At 48.1% G+C, this 13,637-nt stretch overlaps 2 protein-coding genes across 3 annotated transcripts in view; both read right to left on the bottom strand.

Moving 5' to 3' along the window:
• LOC113132645 (BTB/POZ domain-containing protein kctd15-like) overlaps positions 1-12,996 on the bottom strand; it is a 32,026-nt gene extending 19,030 nt beyond the window's left edge. The window contains exon 1 of the mRNA XM_026310921.1: positions 12,545-12,996. The gene's annotated coding sequence lies outside the window, so the exon portion shown is untranslated. The remainder of the gene's footprint in view (positions 1-12,544) is intronic.
• LOC113132640 (carbohydrate sulfotransferase 8-like) overlaps positions 1-13,637 on the bottom strand; it is a 34,911-nt gene that overhangs the window by 4,715 nt on the left and 16,559 nt on the right. The gene's annotated exons all lie outside the window — the stretch shown is intronic.

The following is a 13,637-nucleotide window of genomic DNA, read 5'->3' on the forward strand; positions in this document are numbered from 1 at the left end:
AACACACACGGAGCGAACAGACGACGATCCTGAGTCTCAGGCCTCCAACTGAACCAGCCGGCTGTCCAGGTCCATGAAGAGGTTGGTGCCGATTCCACCTGCACACTACAGGCTGGGTCTTGGTTAACTACCTTACAGTTATTACACGTTAGCTCTTCACCTGTGCAGCAGCCGCACTCTGAACATCAACCGATCGACCAATCACATCTGACCTCCTCCTTCTGATCAGGTCGGTCTGTTCCCACTGAGGTGGTCACATGATGCTGTTTGGTTCTGATTGGTTGTCAGTCCCAGGATATCAGGGTCGGTGTGAACACAGCTGATGTCAAACGGAGCAGAGACCAGTCGACTCTTTCTCCTAAACAACAACATGTTCTATCAGCGTTGAACAAAGAATCTGTCCAACCAGGTTCAACACAGCAGAGATCTGAAATGTAATTACCTCTGGGACGGACAGTAAACTGTGTGCGAGTGGAGCAGACAGGAGAGTCTCAGTCTGGCCTCCTGAGAGTCTTTAGCACCAGTTTACAGAAGTGCTTTGTGTATTAAAGCTGTTATTAGAAATCCTTCTTTACATCCATCACCTCAGTGCAGCAGCTGCAGGTTTGAATCGGCTGCTCTGCTCAACCTGAAGTTTACTTCTGTGTTTAGGAAGCACCACCCCTCCCTAAACGCACACACACTAAAACCCAACACACCCTCTTCAAAGGCTGCACTGAGCCAGGAGCTTCAAACGCACAGACACGCCAAAGCCTCTTTTTACTCCCAACACCGGGTTTATCACAAAGCAGCACCAAAACAGTTTCCGCACCCAAACTGCCTGAAAACTCGACGACAAAGTCACCTCCAAAACAAACGACGCAGCAGCCGCTGAAACCACAACCGTCAACATCCAATAAGGTAAAACACAACCAGCATGTACGAGTCAGAGCGTGACCAGGACCAGATTAATCCAGATTAGAATTAAAATGGAAGGAGTGAGGTTGGTGGACTTGGCTGCACTGACCACCTTCAAATCTGAACCGTGACTTCACACTGAGTCAGGCCTGCATGTGTGTGTGTGTGTGTGTGTTGTATGTTTGATGTGTGTGTTGTCTGTGTTTGTGTGTTGACCTACATGGAGGTCAGCCACCATCGATTAGATGCCAGATCCTGCTACTGCTGACGAAGTGGACTCAGACAGATGCCAAGCCAAGCTGCCTGTGTGTGTGTGTGTGTGTGTGTGTGTTGGGGCGTGGATCCTGTGTGAACTTGAACTGCACCTGGTCCAAACTCTGAAATAAGGAGCAGCCTGATGCAGCTGAACCAGTTCTGACCTGCAGCTCGACTAAATGTGATGCTTTACACAGTCCAATGGTGCCGTACTGTCAGTGGGGCAGCTATGTAAAGATCATACTGGTCCCAGTGCCAAGACCACTGGGGTGGAAAAGGTTAACATGAGGTTCAGATCTTGACTTTAAGAGTAGAAATACTAACAGGACTAAGACTGAAGTATTTAGGATCTGAGTTGTGGAACAGGGAATGGTGGAGTTCAGCCCGGTCTGTGTTCAGCAGAACCATGGACCGGGCTGCTGACGCTCCACATGTCCCTCCCCAGTCACTGCAGGAGTCCCAGCTCTTTGAAGCACTTTTCTCCGTCTTTTAACATCTGAAGCTGAGCGAGGTGTCAAAACTGGCAGGAAATCACCGTGAGCAGCTTTCTGTAATTTCACACGGATTAATGCACCTGGCAAAGGCCCCAAATCTTTAAAGTCTTAATCCGCCTACTGAACATAAATCTCACAAACACATGGCAGATTCTGCGAAGATACGAGCTCTGTGCTGTGCCGAGGAACATCCTCGTCCTCTCTGGCGTTATCAGCCGTGTACCCTCAGCCGTCGGCCTCAGATCTGCTGAGCTCAGCCTCAGCGCTTCAGTGCTTTTACACCAGTGAGTGGAAATAAAGAGGTCCTTAGTGACATTAAAGCGCAGAGAGATGAATCCTCTGCAGCTCCACGGCTCTCCGCCTCGCCACACGGTCCAGATTTCACCTTGTGGGAGGTTTTTGTTTCCGCTGCTGTGAGGATTTGAAAGTGCACAGTCAGATTAAACCAGGACAAACATTCAAATCTTCACTGGGGGTTTTGTATTAGTGTGTTCACCCTGAGTGTGCGGCAGATTACACGGCAGAGGATCAGTCCTCTGAAATGTTTTCAGGGAGTTGTCCTGGACGATTCGGTGAAACGAGGTCACGGTGACCTTCTATATCAGCGTCTGTCTGTCCAGCACAGAAACCACATGTCCAGTGTTTAATGGGAATCTGAGCGTGAGCCGTCACCGTCTTAGTCTGGAAAACTGTAGCTGTGGCTCTGAATGACAGACCATAACGATTTAAAGGAATAATACACACATTTAGTTAAATCATTTAGCTCAGCTCAGAAAATCTATTGTTTATTTCTCACAGAACCTTCAGAGATTTAATGAAGCGAGAAAAGACACTAAAATGAAAAATGTGGCTTATTGAAATCTAAAACACACACTGTCAAATAAGGTGCAGCTCTGAGGAAACACTGAGGTCCAGAACCAGGGAACCAGAACCCTGAAGACTCAGCGTGAAGCTGATCGGTCTGTAACACACACACACACACACACACACACACACACACACACACACACCCGAACACTGTCCAGCCTCCTGTTGACACTGACGCTGCTTTAACTCATTACGTCTGCACAGACTGAGAGAAAGTGTGACAGGGCTCAACCCGCTCGCTCTGAAACACTTTCAAGTCACGCTGAAACGCCTTCAAATATTCATAACCCTCACATCAATAAAAGATGGACAGAGAGCAGAGCGGGGGATGAACGGCGGTTTAAAGCTCTCCCTCCATTCAGGAGGATTTCCTCTGCCAAAACTGCTTCACCCAAACACCCTCGCTCACCAACACTGCGGCGTCACTCCCAGCGGCTCAGTCTGAGGAGAAGCTCCAGCCGATCTCTAATATTTGATAAGACAGTGTGTGTGCAGATGATGATTCCACTGGGATCCGTCAGAAATCACAGACCACAACCGGCTGATGTTCAAATCACATCAGACTCTGCCCGACAACACGACGTCCCTCTGACCTGAGACATGATGCAGCACTGACCTAAGGACTTCACACACATCTGCTTTCAAACAGAGACTCAGACTATGTTCACAGCTGCTGTTTGTTGTGAACAGACCAAACCAGATGTTCTCAGACCAGATCTGGTCCACCTGCATATGTGGTCCTAGATCCGATTCCTGTCCGATGTGTGAGTGTGCGAGCTCCATCAGAACGGTCAGACCAGAATCCATGTGGTCGTTTTAACGTCTCCCTCCTCTGCACATGTCGCCTGTCGTCATCATTCAGTGTGGGAAACATCAGCATGGAGGAGGGGGGGCAGGGAGAGACCAGGACATTGGTTGGACATTTATGGAGAAGCTCCTGATGGAGCCAAACTGGAAGGAACATATGGGAACCCAGCAGCTTTGGAGGAAACTGTGCACAAATGATGTTGTTGTTCTTCACATGTCAGTTCAGTCTGTGCATGGGGGCAGTTTAGGAGCTCAGGGGGTTCACACCTGGTCCATGTCCCTGACATCAAACAGCAGGTCTGATGGGAACAGCAGGAACCTCCGGGATGTGGACTGACAGCCTCAGGTTCCTGTACAGAGTCTGGGTTTTCTGTTCAGGGTGTCTGAGGCTCCTCGCTCCGTCACCTCCGTCAGTGTCTACACGTCAGATCCCCCAACACACTCCACTGCCAACACTTCTCCGCACACACCATCACCACCCCCAACAAAATTTCATTTGGTTTCTATTTAGAGCTGCTCAGGAGGGCTCGTGAAGCTGCTGGTGCTGGTATCAGTTTTCTCTGTGAACATGCAGCTCATTTCCAGGAGCAGCTACAGCACATCCACTTTCACAGCAGGTTATTTCTGTAAATCACACTCAGCCGCTGATCAGGACAGAACGTCACGAGCAGAGTGTGATGTCTGTCGTCTGATTAGCTCAAAGAAAGATTACAAACTGCCTGAGGAACAGGTTTATTGCTCATGTGAGTAGAACAACCGAACTACACGGATCAGACCGTGAATGTCGGCTGGTTGTACTGTGATGACGTGGTCCAGTTGAGTGACGTGGCGAGGTGTGTGACCTCCTGGGTGCAGTGTGTGTCTACTACCTGTAGTGATTCACATACAACCTGTTAACTTACATTTAACAGAATCTGAACTCTCAGTCCTGAGAGCAGCTCCATTAATAATACAGGCTGAACGTTTTCTGCTCCCCGTCTTCCCTGACCCCTTCCAGCACGTGCTGAGAGTCAGGACAGTCCAGGGATCCACAGGCTGAGTGGTGCAGGACTGTGGTGGAGCCTGTGTGAACCTTCAACAGGTGAAATGAATCAGGTGGAGCACAGTTTACACCAGCAGCAGACGGTGTATTAACAGATACGGTCACTCTCCCTCCTGTGTTCACGAGCTTCGGCGACGGCTCCGCTCCGATTCTCAGAGCACCCCCCCACAGGCTCGTCTAAGCACATGAGCCCCGTCCTGCTGTTTTATTCATCGGGTTATTCTCTGCAGCGCCGAGGCTCCGGCTGGCTTCATGTTGCTTGTCATCACCTTGAACTGATGCAAACTCAACCACAGGCCCATGAATAACACAGCAGCTCCATGAATAATACAGGCAGCAGCTGTGTGTGTTATGAGCCTGACACACAGTCGCCACATCAGGAGGGGCAGTCACAATAACAGACCATAATAATCCTGGACTGAAACAGGGGTCAGAGCAGGGAAATCCATGCATCCATCATCTACACTGTTGGTCCTGCAGAGGGTCATGGTAGGTTGGAGACCATCCCAGGTCCCCCCCTAGGTCAGATCAGCAGCCAATCACAGGGCTGACACACAAAGACACACCATCCTGACCTGCATGTGTTTGGACTGTGGGAGGAGAAAACCCACACAGACACAGGGACAACATGCAGACTCCACACAGAAAGGCCCCGGGTCCACCTGGGTTCAGACCCTAATCCTGACCTGCATGTGTTTGGACTGTGGGAGGGACAGAACATGCAGACTCCACACAGAAAGGCCCCGGGTCCACCTGGGTTCAGACCCTAATCCTGACCTGCATGTGTTTGGACTGTGGGAGGAGAAAACCCACACAGACACAGGGACAACATGCAGACTCCACACAGAAAGGCCCCGGGTCCACCTGGGTTCAGACCCTAATCCTGACCTGCATGTGTTTGGACTGTGGGAGGAGAAAACCCACACAGACACAGGGACAACATGCAGACTCCACACAGAAAGGCCCCGGGTCCACCTGGGTTCAGACTCTAATCCTGACCTGCATGTGTTTGGACTGTGGGAGGAGAAAACCCACACAGACACAGGGACAACATGCAGACTCCACACAGAAAGGCCCCGGGTCCACCTGGGTTCAGACTCTAATCCTGACCTGCATGTGTTTGGACTGTGGGAGGGACAGAACATGCAGACTCCACACAGAAAGGCCCCGGGTCCACCTGGGTTCAGACCCTAATCCTGACCTGCATGTGTTTGGACTGTGGGAGGAGAAAACCCACACAGACACAGGGACAACATGCAGACTCCACACAGAAAGGCCCCGGGTCCACCTGGGTTCAGACTCTAATCCTGACCTGCATGTGTTTGGACTGTGGGAGGGACAGAACATGCAGACTCCACACAGAAAGGCCCCGGGTCCACCTGGGTTCAGACCCTAATCCTGACCTGCATGTGTTTGGACTGTGGGAGGAGAAAACCCACACAGACACAGGGACAACATGCAGACTCCACACAGAAAGGCCCCGGGTCCACCTGGGTTCAGACCCTAATCCTGACCTGCATGTGTTTGGACTGTGGGAGGAGAAAACCCACACAGACACAGGGACAACATGCAGACTCCACACAGAAAGGCCCCGGGTCCACCTGGGTTCAGACCCTAATCCTGACCTGCATGTGTTTGGACTGTGGGAGGAGAAAACCCACACAGACACAGGGACAACATGCAGACTCCACACAGAAAGGCCCCGGGAATCAAAATGCAGGTTCGGATTTAAAGCTGGGCTGCAGTCCACTCTGCTGTTTACTGGGTTTCTGCTCTTGTGTTGCATCTGAAATGGACGGATGTGCACACTAACAACAGCCTGCATAAATAATAAAGGTAGAATATAAGTAAATGCACTAATGTTCTGGAGAGCTGTTTACCTCATATGTTAGCTCCTATGAATTTTGGGATTTGTAGGCCTGAACCCAAAAGCCAACACTTCAGTTGCTCCAGCTGTGACGTTCCTCAGCTGTTCTTCATCGTTGCTGTTAGTCTCTGGATGGGATTGATGCAGAAAAACACACAAACATAGAAAAACACTGGGCTCATCCTTTAAAGAGCCGGAGGAGCCGTGGAAGAACAAAGACCCTGCAGGATGCAGAGCAGAAACAGACTGTAGGGCACTTCAGTCCTTTTCCATAATTAGTGTCATATTATCTGTAATTACTGCAGATTAATACACACAGACACGTGATGAAGGAGCAGAGAACAACATTAAAACCACAGCAGAGAGGAAAGTATCTAAAAACAGTAACGAACCGAGGCAACGGACGGAACCAGCCCATGACTCAACACCACTGTAGAAAGTGAACGCAGCCCTCGGTGGCTCAGAGGTGAGAAACCCAATTAAAGCTGCTGGAAAGCTTTTTACTGAGGCCGAGGAGCAGCAGGAGATAATGTGCCTGCATACAAGTCACACTAATGGGCTTCAGCCAGAGGCAGATCAGAGGTTAAAAAACATCCACGTGTGTTTAGTCCTTTCTTCAAGCACCAACAACAAGCTCAGACTGTCCTCTGAGGTGTGTGTGCCCAGGGGCACGGGGGATAAAGAAGAGGTCAGAGGTCGGAGGGTGACGTCTGTGAAGATCATCGAACACTTCGCCTAATGAGAGTCTGAGGAGAAACCACATGATGAGAGGTCTTTCATATGAGTCACGGCGGGTCACGTCATGTCTGTTGCAGCGCTCCGTGAGGTCACGTGAGTTAGACTGTTGTGGGTCAGACTGTCCTGGGAGGACAGGCCAAAGGTGAGTCATTAACGGAGCACGAACCACAGCTCTCAGCGTGTTTTTAAATCTGAGCTTATTAAACGAAGAAAGAAAACGACGTATTTTCTCATTTAACCTCTCATGGCGTCATGAACGGTTTACCACAGTTTAGGGATCAACGATTAAAACGACACCCGTCTGAGCCAACCACTCCAGGGCCTGACCCAGCAGAAGTGCAGCTTATCTTAATTAATCACTACACAAACTGCATTTGGACAAGGCAAACCAGTAGAACCAGTAGAATCAGTCTGAAGCAGCTTCAGTCACTGGAATATTCCACGTTAAAATACACATTTAAAGTCTAATCCAGTTTTATCTCTGGTAAAAACCCCATCATTAAAAGCAGCACACGTTTGTGGATCTGAAAGTGAGAAATCCTGACAAAACCTCACAGGTGAGTGTAACGTCACCCACGTATCTGTGCCCACACATCCACCATCTGCAAACACACTTTGAAGAACTGGAAGCACAATCAGATCTCACTTTCAACAACATGAGCCACAAATCACACAAAAGACAAAGCTGTTCTGCAGTCAGGACACAAACTGTGCAACCTGTTCCAGTTTTCATCCTCAGGCTTCAGTTTTATACCTTCTGGGCTTCATGCTGCAGTTCTGCATCTGTGTGTGTGTGTGTGTGTGTGTGTGTGTTTAGTGAATCTTAGTTATCAGTCACATCTCCTGCCTTGAAAACACAAAAAAACACAGCAACAAAGCGAGTCGGGCCCAAAGCAGCAGAGTGAGTGTATTACAGTTCTGTCAGAGCATGTTTGTTTACAGCCTATACAGACCGCCCTGCCTCCATCTAATCAGCCGATGCAGTCGGTGTAACAACAATGCATCACAACCCGAGTCCTGCTGCCACGACCGATTCATCTGAGGCCCCACCAGACAGGACGCTACACACGATTATTCCTGCTGCCACATTTCTTCTCTCGTCAATAACAAACACCTCCACCCGCTGCAGCTCCTCTTCATCATGACGGTGTGTGTGCAGCCACTATGTGAGCATTACAGCAGGTCTCAGGAAGGTGCGGCTGCCCTTATCATTTCCTCCTGACTCCACGGGCGTGTGAGGAGACCAGGACAGCACCTGGACAGGTTTTGTTTCCTCACACCTGCTGAACTCAGACTCAACTCTCCATATTTAGAAGACAGAATTTCATTGTGTATAAGACTCAGAGAAACCAGGGTTCTCCTCCGTCAAAGCTCTTTTTGGGTGCAGACAGGTGTTTAATAAAAACTACAGGAAGTTAGTTACAATTGCAAACACCTGCATCAAAGCACATCTGGTCTCAGACTGAAATCTGAACACAGGTTCCATAAATCCACTTAGAAACCAGAGGAAATGGCTGCAGAACTCCTGCAGAACTTCATTCAGAATCCCACCGTTTTTAACTTGCCTTCAGCATCAGTCTGTGACAGACAGCTGTCTGTGAGTTACAGCTGTCTGTTACTGACAGCCGTCTGTGACTTAGAGCTGTCTGTTACTGACAGCCGTCTGTGACTGACAGCTCACAGTGAAAGCTGCTGCTTTTCATAGAGACAATCTGACAAAATGGAAACAAATGTGCCCTGTGATGGACCGGTGACCTGTCCAGTCTGCTGGGCTGGAACAGGCTCCAGGATGGATAGAAACACACGTTTGCTAAACTCTTAGCCCAGGGCTAATCCTCCAAACTGTTAAGGGTCAAGGTTTTGCCAGCTCAGCCAGTCGGAGCTGCAGTGCTGCTCTCCTTAATGCAGCCGCTCATTAATGAGAGAAACTTGACAACAACATATTAAAGTTGCCTGTTGTCAGTTTAAAGTGTCTCTGCAGTCACAGTCAGCACTTAGTCAAAGATCATCTGTGACGTAAGATGCTCCACTCTGTAACGCCACTTCAGGTTGGAGGACCTGTTGCATTGATCAAATCCCCTGTTTACTCTTCATTTCATTCTTTTCATTTGTAATGAATCTACAGCTTAATGAATAATAAAAGTACTCATTAGGTGAAGGGCGCCCACAGTCCTCCTGTGTGACGGCTGAGTGTCTGCAGACAGAGCTGGGACGGAGGCCGCACACTGACAGGTATTGTCCGCCTGATTAGTTTGCATGCAGAACAGTGCAGAGGCTGAGAGGACCGAACCCACCCGCTGTATCCTCACTGCTCTTCTGTTTGGGCCTGTTGCTGTGGGCGTCTGCAGACAACAGGACCACTGTGTGATCAGCAGTCTGCTGCTAGACGTGACTTCATGATCACTGGCTGTGGGCAGGAGGACGGCAGAGTCATAGGAACGTGACTTTAGCATCCCTTCACAGGCCGACCCAGGTTCTGTGCTGATTTAATATTTTATATCCAGGGGGACACATGCCCTGCTTACATCACGCCAGCACAGGACACGACCTTATGCAGATCGGGAAGATGCTGGCGAAGATAAAAAAGAGACGCTGCCTCCTGATTATCAACGAGCTTCAGCTGCTGGGAGGTGGATGGAGGTCACGCAGGTTCAGACGGGCTCCATTTCCTCATAAAGTCCTGCTGTACAGGAGAGCTTCACCTTGGACCAGTGCTGACTCAGACCGCTGTGTGCGCTGACAGCACACCAGGTGAGACAGGTGTGTTACCTGGGATGTTTTAAACAGTATTATTGCAGATTTTTACACACCACACACAAACACTTTGGCACATCAATAAGACTTTCATACCTCAGTGAGTCAAGGGTTAACCGTGCAAAAAGCATTTTCAACCTTTCAGCAGTAACAGGAAAACATCTGACCAATCACAACGCAGCTTACTGGAACGTCACACAAGAAGCACACATTCCCGCAGGGATCTGTGACAGGAACCAGTCGGGCAGGAGCCGACATCCACAGACAGTAAGTGAGGAAGAACCATGTGAGCCAGGTCAGCGATGCGGCTCCCTGCTGTGTTTTTAATAGGTTTTGGACAACAATGGAGGTCTACGGCACAGACCAGTAAGCTGAACCAGGTTCTGGATTCATCACACATTACGCTGACGACACCACATTCATCGGTGCCGTCGGTCTCTGGATGGGATTTGGACTGACGCACACAGAATCAGCAGTCTTATCTTTTAATAGGATAAGTCTTTTTTTTTTTTTGGTCTATGAAGCGCCAAGAGCGAAAAGTGCCACAGCCCAAGATGATGTCTTCAAACACACGGTGCAAGGCCAAAGACAGAAAAGCAACAGAGTGTGTTGAATTGTGCAGAACCCTGTGCCAGCTCACCTGCACATATACACAATGTTAAATGTACACAGAAACCCTTCCACCTGGTGTGGACCGGAGACACCAGAAGGATCCACTGCAGGAAAACTAGTCTGTAAGGATAAACACAGATAAACATGTGGAACAGTGAAACACTGAGCTGCTTTCAGACGCTCACAGTGACAGTAGCTGCAGCCACATGGAGGTCAAAGGTTGAGCTGAGATAAAACGAAGCCTTTAACACTCAGGAGAGATTTTTTTGGTTCAAAGAGAAAAACTCCCACGCACTGATTTTTTTGTTTTTTTTTTTGACTCGCATATTAATACAACTTTTTATATTCCTTCATTTGAATTCAGTTGCCATAGTAACCTATTTACCTGTTCAGACCTGTATAATAGACATACGTGAGAAAACACAGTGCTCAAACTTTACCACCACGTCACTTTACAAACTCTACGATCATCATGACTGTGATTCATCGTTTGTCGGCTTCTCTTTAAATTCTCTGCATAAATCACAGACGACAGTGTTGAAACGCTGCCTGCTCCTCACAGCGCAGGAACAACAAGGCCACGACTGTCCTGCTTCAAAACCGCTCGCTCTGCAAATGTCTGTGAAAGGACTCATTACAAAGACCACCAGAGACTCAAAACCACCACGAAGATAAACAACATGTCAGAACCCAAACACCTGACGGGGTCACTGCCTTATTGCTTGTTCTGTCCAGACACCTGTTGATACAACCTAAAAAATAAAATCAGAAGTGCAGCTGTGTGTGTCAGTGTTTCTGGTCTCTGAGCCGTCAGGAGGCAGAAACGTTTCCTGTTAAGAGACTGTAGCTTAACAAACAATGAACCAATACCACAATGAAAACACACATCATCATCATCATCATCATCATCATCATCATCATCATCATCAGCAGTTCGAGTCTCAGCTTTCACCAGAGACTTGGTGATGAAGCAGAACGCTGGGCCGTCACTGAGGTTCTTTATTCTGGAGTAAACAGCCTCTGTGGCAGCTGCGGTCTCTGTGACCCCCCCACAGAGAACACTAATTAAAGTGCACTGTTCAAATGAGGCCGAGGCGTGCTGTGACATGTTTGTGTTTGGACTGAAATAGGCCGCACATCACACATGTCACACACCCGCAGCCAAACTTTCAAACTGCATCAGCTCACTTAAGGAAGGAAATTGAATCTGCGGCGCACGGAGGCAGCGCCGAGATAATTTAATGTGCTTCTTCCTCGGAGCTCGTCTCGCCTGAATACAGACACACTGTCGCTTCTTTCCACCGCCGCTTGGCAGAAACGCAGCGTTTAAAAGAAACTTATCTTTTATTGGAAGCTGCTGAACTTTTTTACAATGTTTGTATTTGCTTCTCTGAGGCGACAGCAATAACACAGACACCAATTTCAATTCAATTATTTTCGTTTAAACAAGAAGTCGAAGCCTGAGCCCGACAGAAGCTTCCTGCGGCCTCAACCTGGCTTTGTTCTTTGTGCTGTGCTGCTGGCAGGAAAGTACTCTGAAGTACTCTGAAGTACTCTGAAGCCATGTTCATCAGAGTCACTGCCAGGTATCGCAGTATCAATATAAAAGTACACACGTATTATCAGCTTCACGTAGTTAAAGTATCAAAGTATTCTGAACTCCATGTAAAGTCTCTACAGTAAAAATACACAGGTATCCTCAGGATCATTGTTCATTATGTGATAATTAAGCTGATTATTGCTGCAGTGTAGGAAAGTACAATAAGCATCAGCAGCACAGAAGTGAAACAGGTCTCATTGATCGAGCTGTGGGGTGTAATTTGTGTTCCTGCTCCTGAGCTGCACTTAAATGTCATTAGATTATCAGACAGCAGACAGGTGGGATCCAGTTTCACAGCTTCACTGAGAGTCATTGATTTAATTAAAGCACAACAATCATCTGAAACTGCCTGTAAATTACTACATCTGTTGGTAATCAGACTCCACTGTGATCAATGGCCCCACTCATCAATCAGGTTTTACTGATATCTGATCAGGAACATAAGCAGCTGAAGCACCAGCTGAAGAGATGTCTTTAGTTTCAGCGTGTGTTTGGATGTGAGACCAGCTGAGAGGAACCTGGTATTTTAATCAATATGATATCTAATATATGTATTAAAGAAAAAATCAATAGTTAGAGCGACACGACCAAAGCAGAGAGACCCGACTCACCTCGTGCTGGACTTCAAATATCCAGCAAACGAGCCGTTTTTAGTCTGCAGGGCTCCACGATATCGACAGGACACCACCCGAAACACGAGGACACGTCGCTTCAACTGGACTCAGGGACCGGTTTGTAACGGGGGGAGTCATGACTTAAAATAGCCGACATTAAATATAAATTACTGCCTATGGTCATGGCAGGTTATCAGAGACCTGACATGTAACAGACCCACTACACAGGAGGCCGACACAGAACCACCACCAACAACAACAAAGCTGGTCTTGTGTCTCTTTGTGTTCGTCTGTCAGACTCTGTAACGGGACATGTGAAGTGCGACCCTGGTCCAAGGGTCTTTATCTGTACCAGGTAGAGCAGCAGCCTCTTTCAGGCCCCGACTGCACCGTGACTGAAGATAAATAAAAAAGACGAATAAACAAAATAAACCTGCGACGTGTGATTTGATTAGAGAGAAATAAAAACAAAGTGCGGCCTGTTTCATCTCCGCTGAGGTCGATATTCCAGTTGGAGCAGTTCTCAGATCAACTGTGCAGCCGCAGTGTAAAAGTGATATTTTATGATTATTTTATGACACGTTCCCGTCGCTGGAAGGACGATTAGACTTTAGGCCTCAGGTACGACGGCACAGATCATACATCAGCTGACCTGCTGCTGGACCAGAATCTTAAAGACTCTGAGTTTGAAACAAATGTATTTGGCTCCTGAGGTATGAAAATGATCCATATAGTTTTAGTGGATTACTGCAGACGTCTAACGATGAAGGCTTCACATTGAAAACAAACTCTTACCTGCATTAAAATACAAAAGATATTTTATCATTACCCTTCGTTTCAGGTGAAGGAGTAGAATTAACACACGTGCCCTTAGCCCTGAGTCCTGTCTGCAGGCATTCCCTCAGAGCCCATCAGCCTGACAAGCAAGACACAGGGCAGAAAAACAATCAGTTCAAGCAGTAACTGTACACCTCCACACTCGCCATCACTGTGGGAGCCTAGTGACAACAGAAGAAAACCCAGATCAGTCAGGAGTCCCGGCCTCGTTTTTGTCCCCGTCTCTCGCTTTGTTTGTTTCCTTTCTCCTAAA

Source organism: Mastacembelus armatus, chromosome 6, assembly GCF_900324485.2.
Source record: "Mastacembelus armatus chromosome 6, fMasArm1.2, whole genome shotgun sequence".
Classification (NCBI taxonomy): domain Eukaryota; kingdom Metazoa; phylum Chordata; class Actinopteri; order Synbranchiformes; family Mastacembelidae; genus Mastacembelus; species Mastacembelus armatus.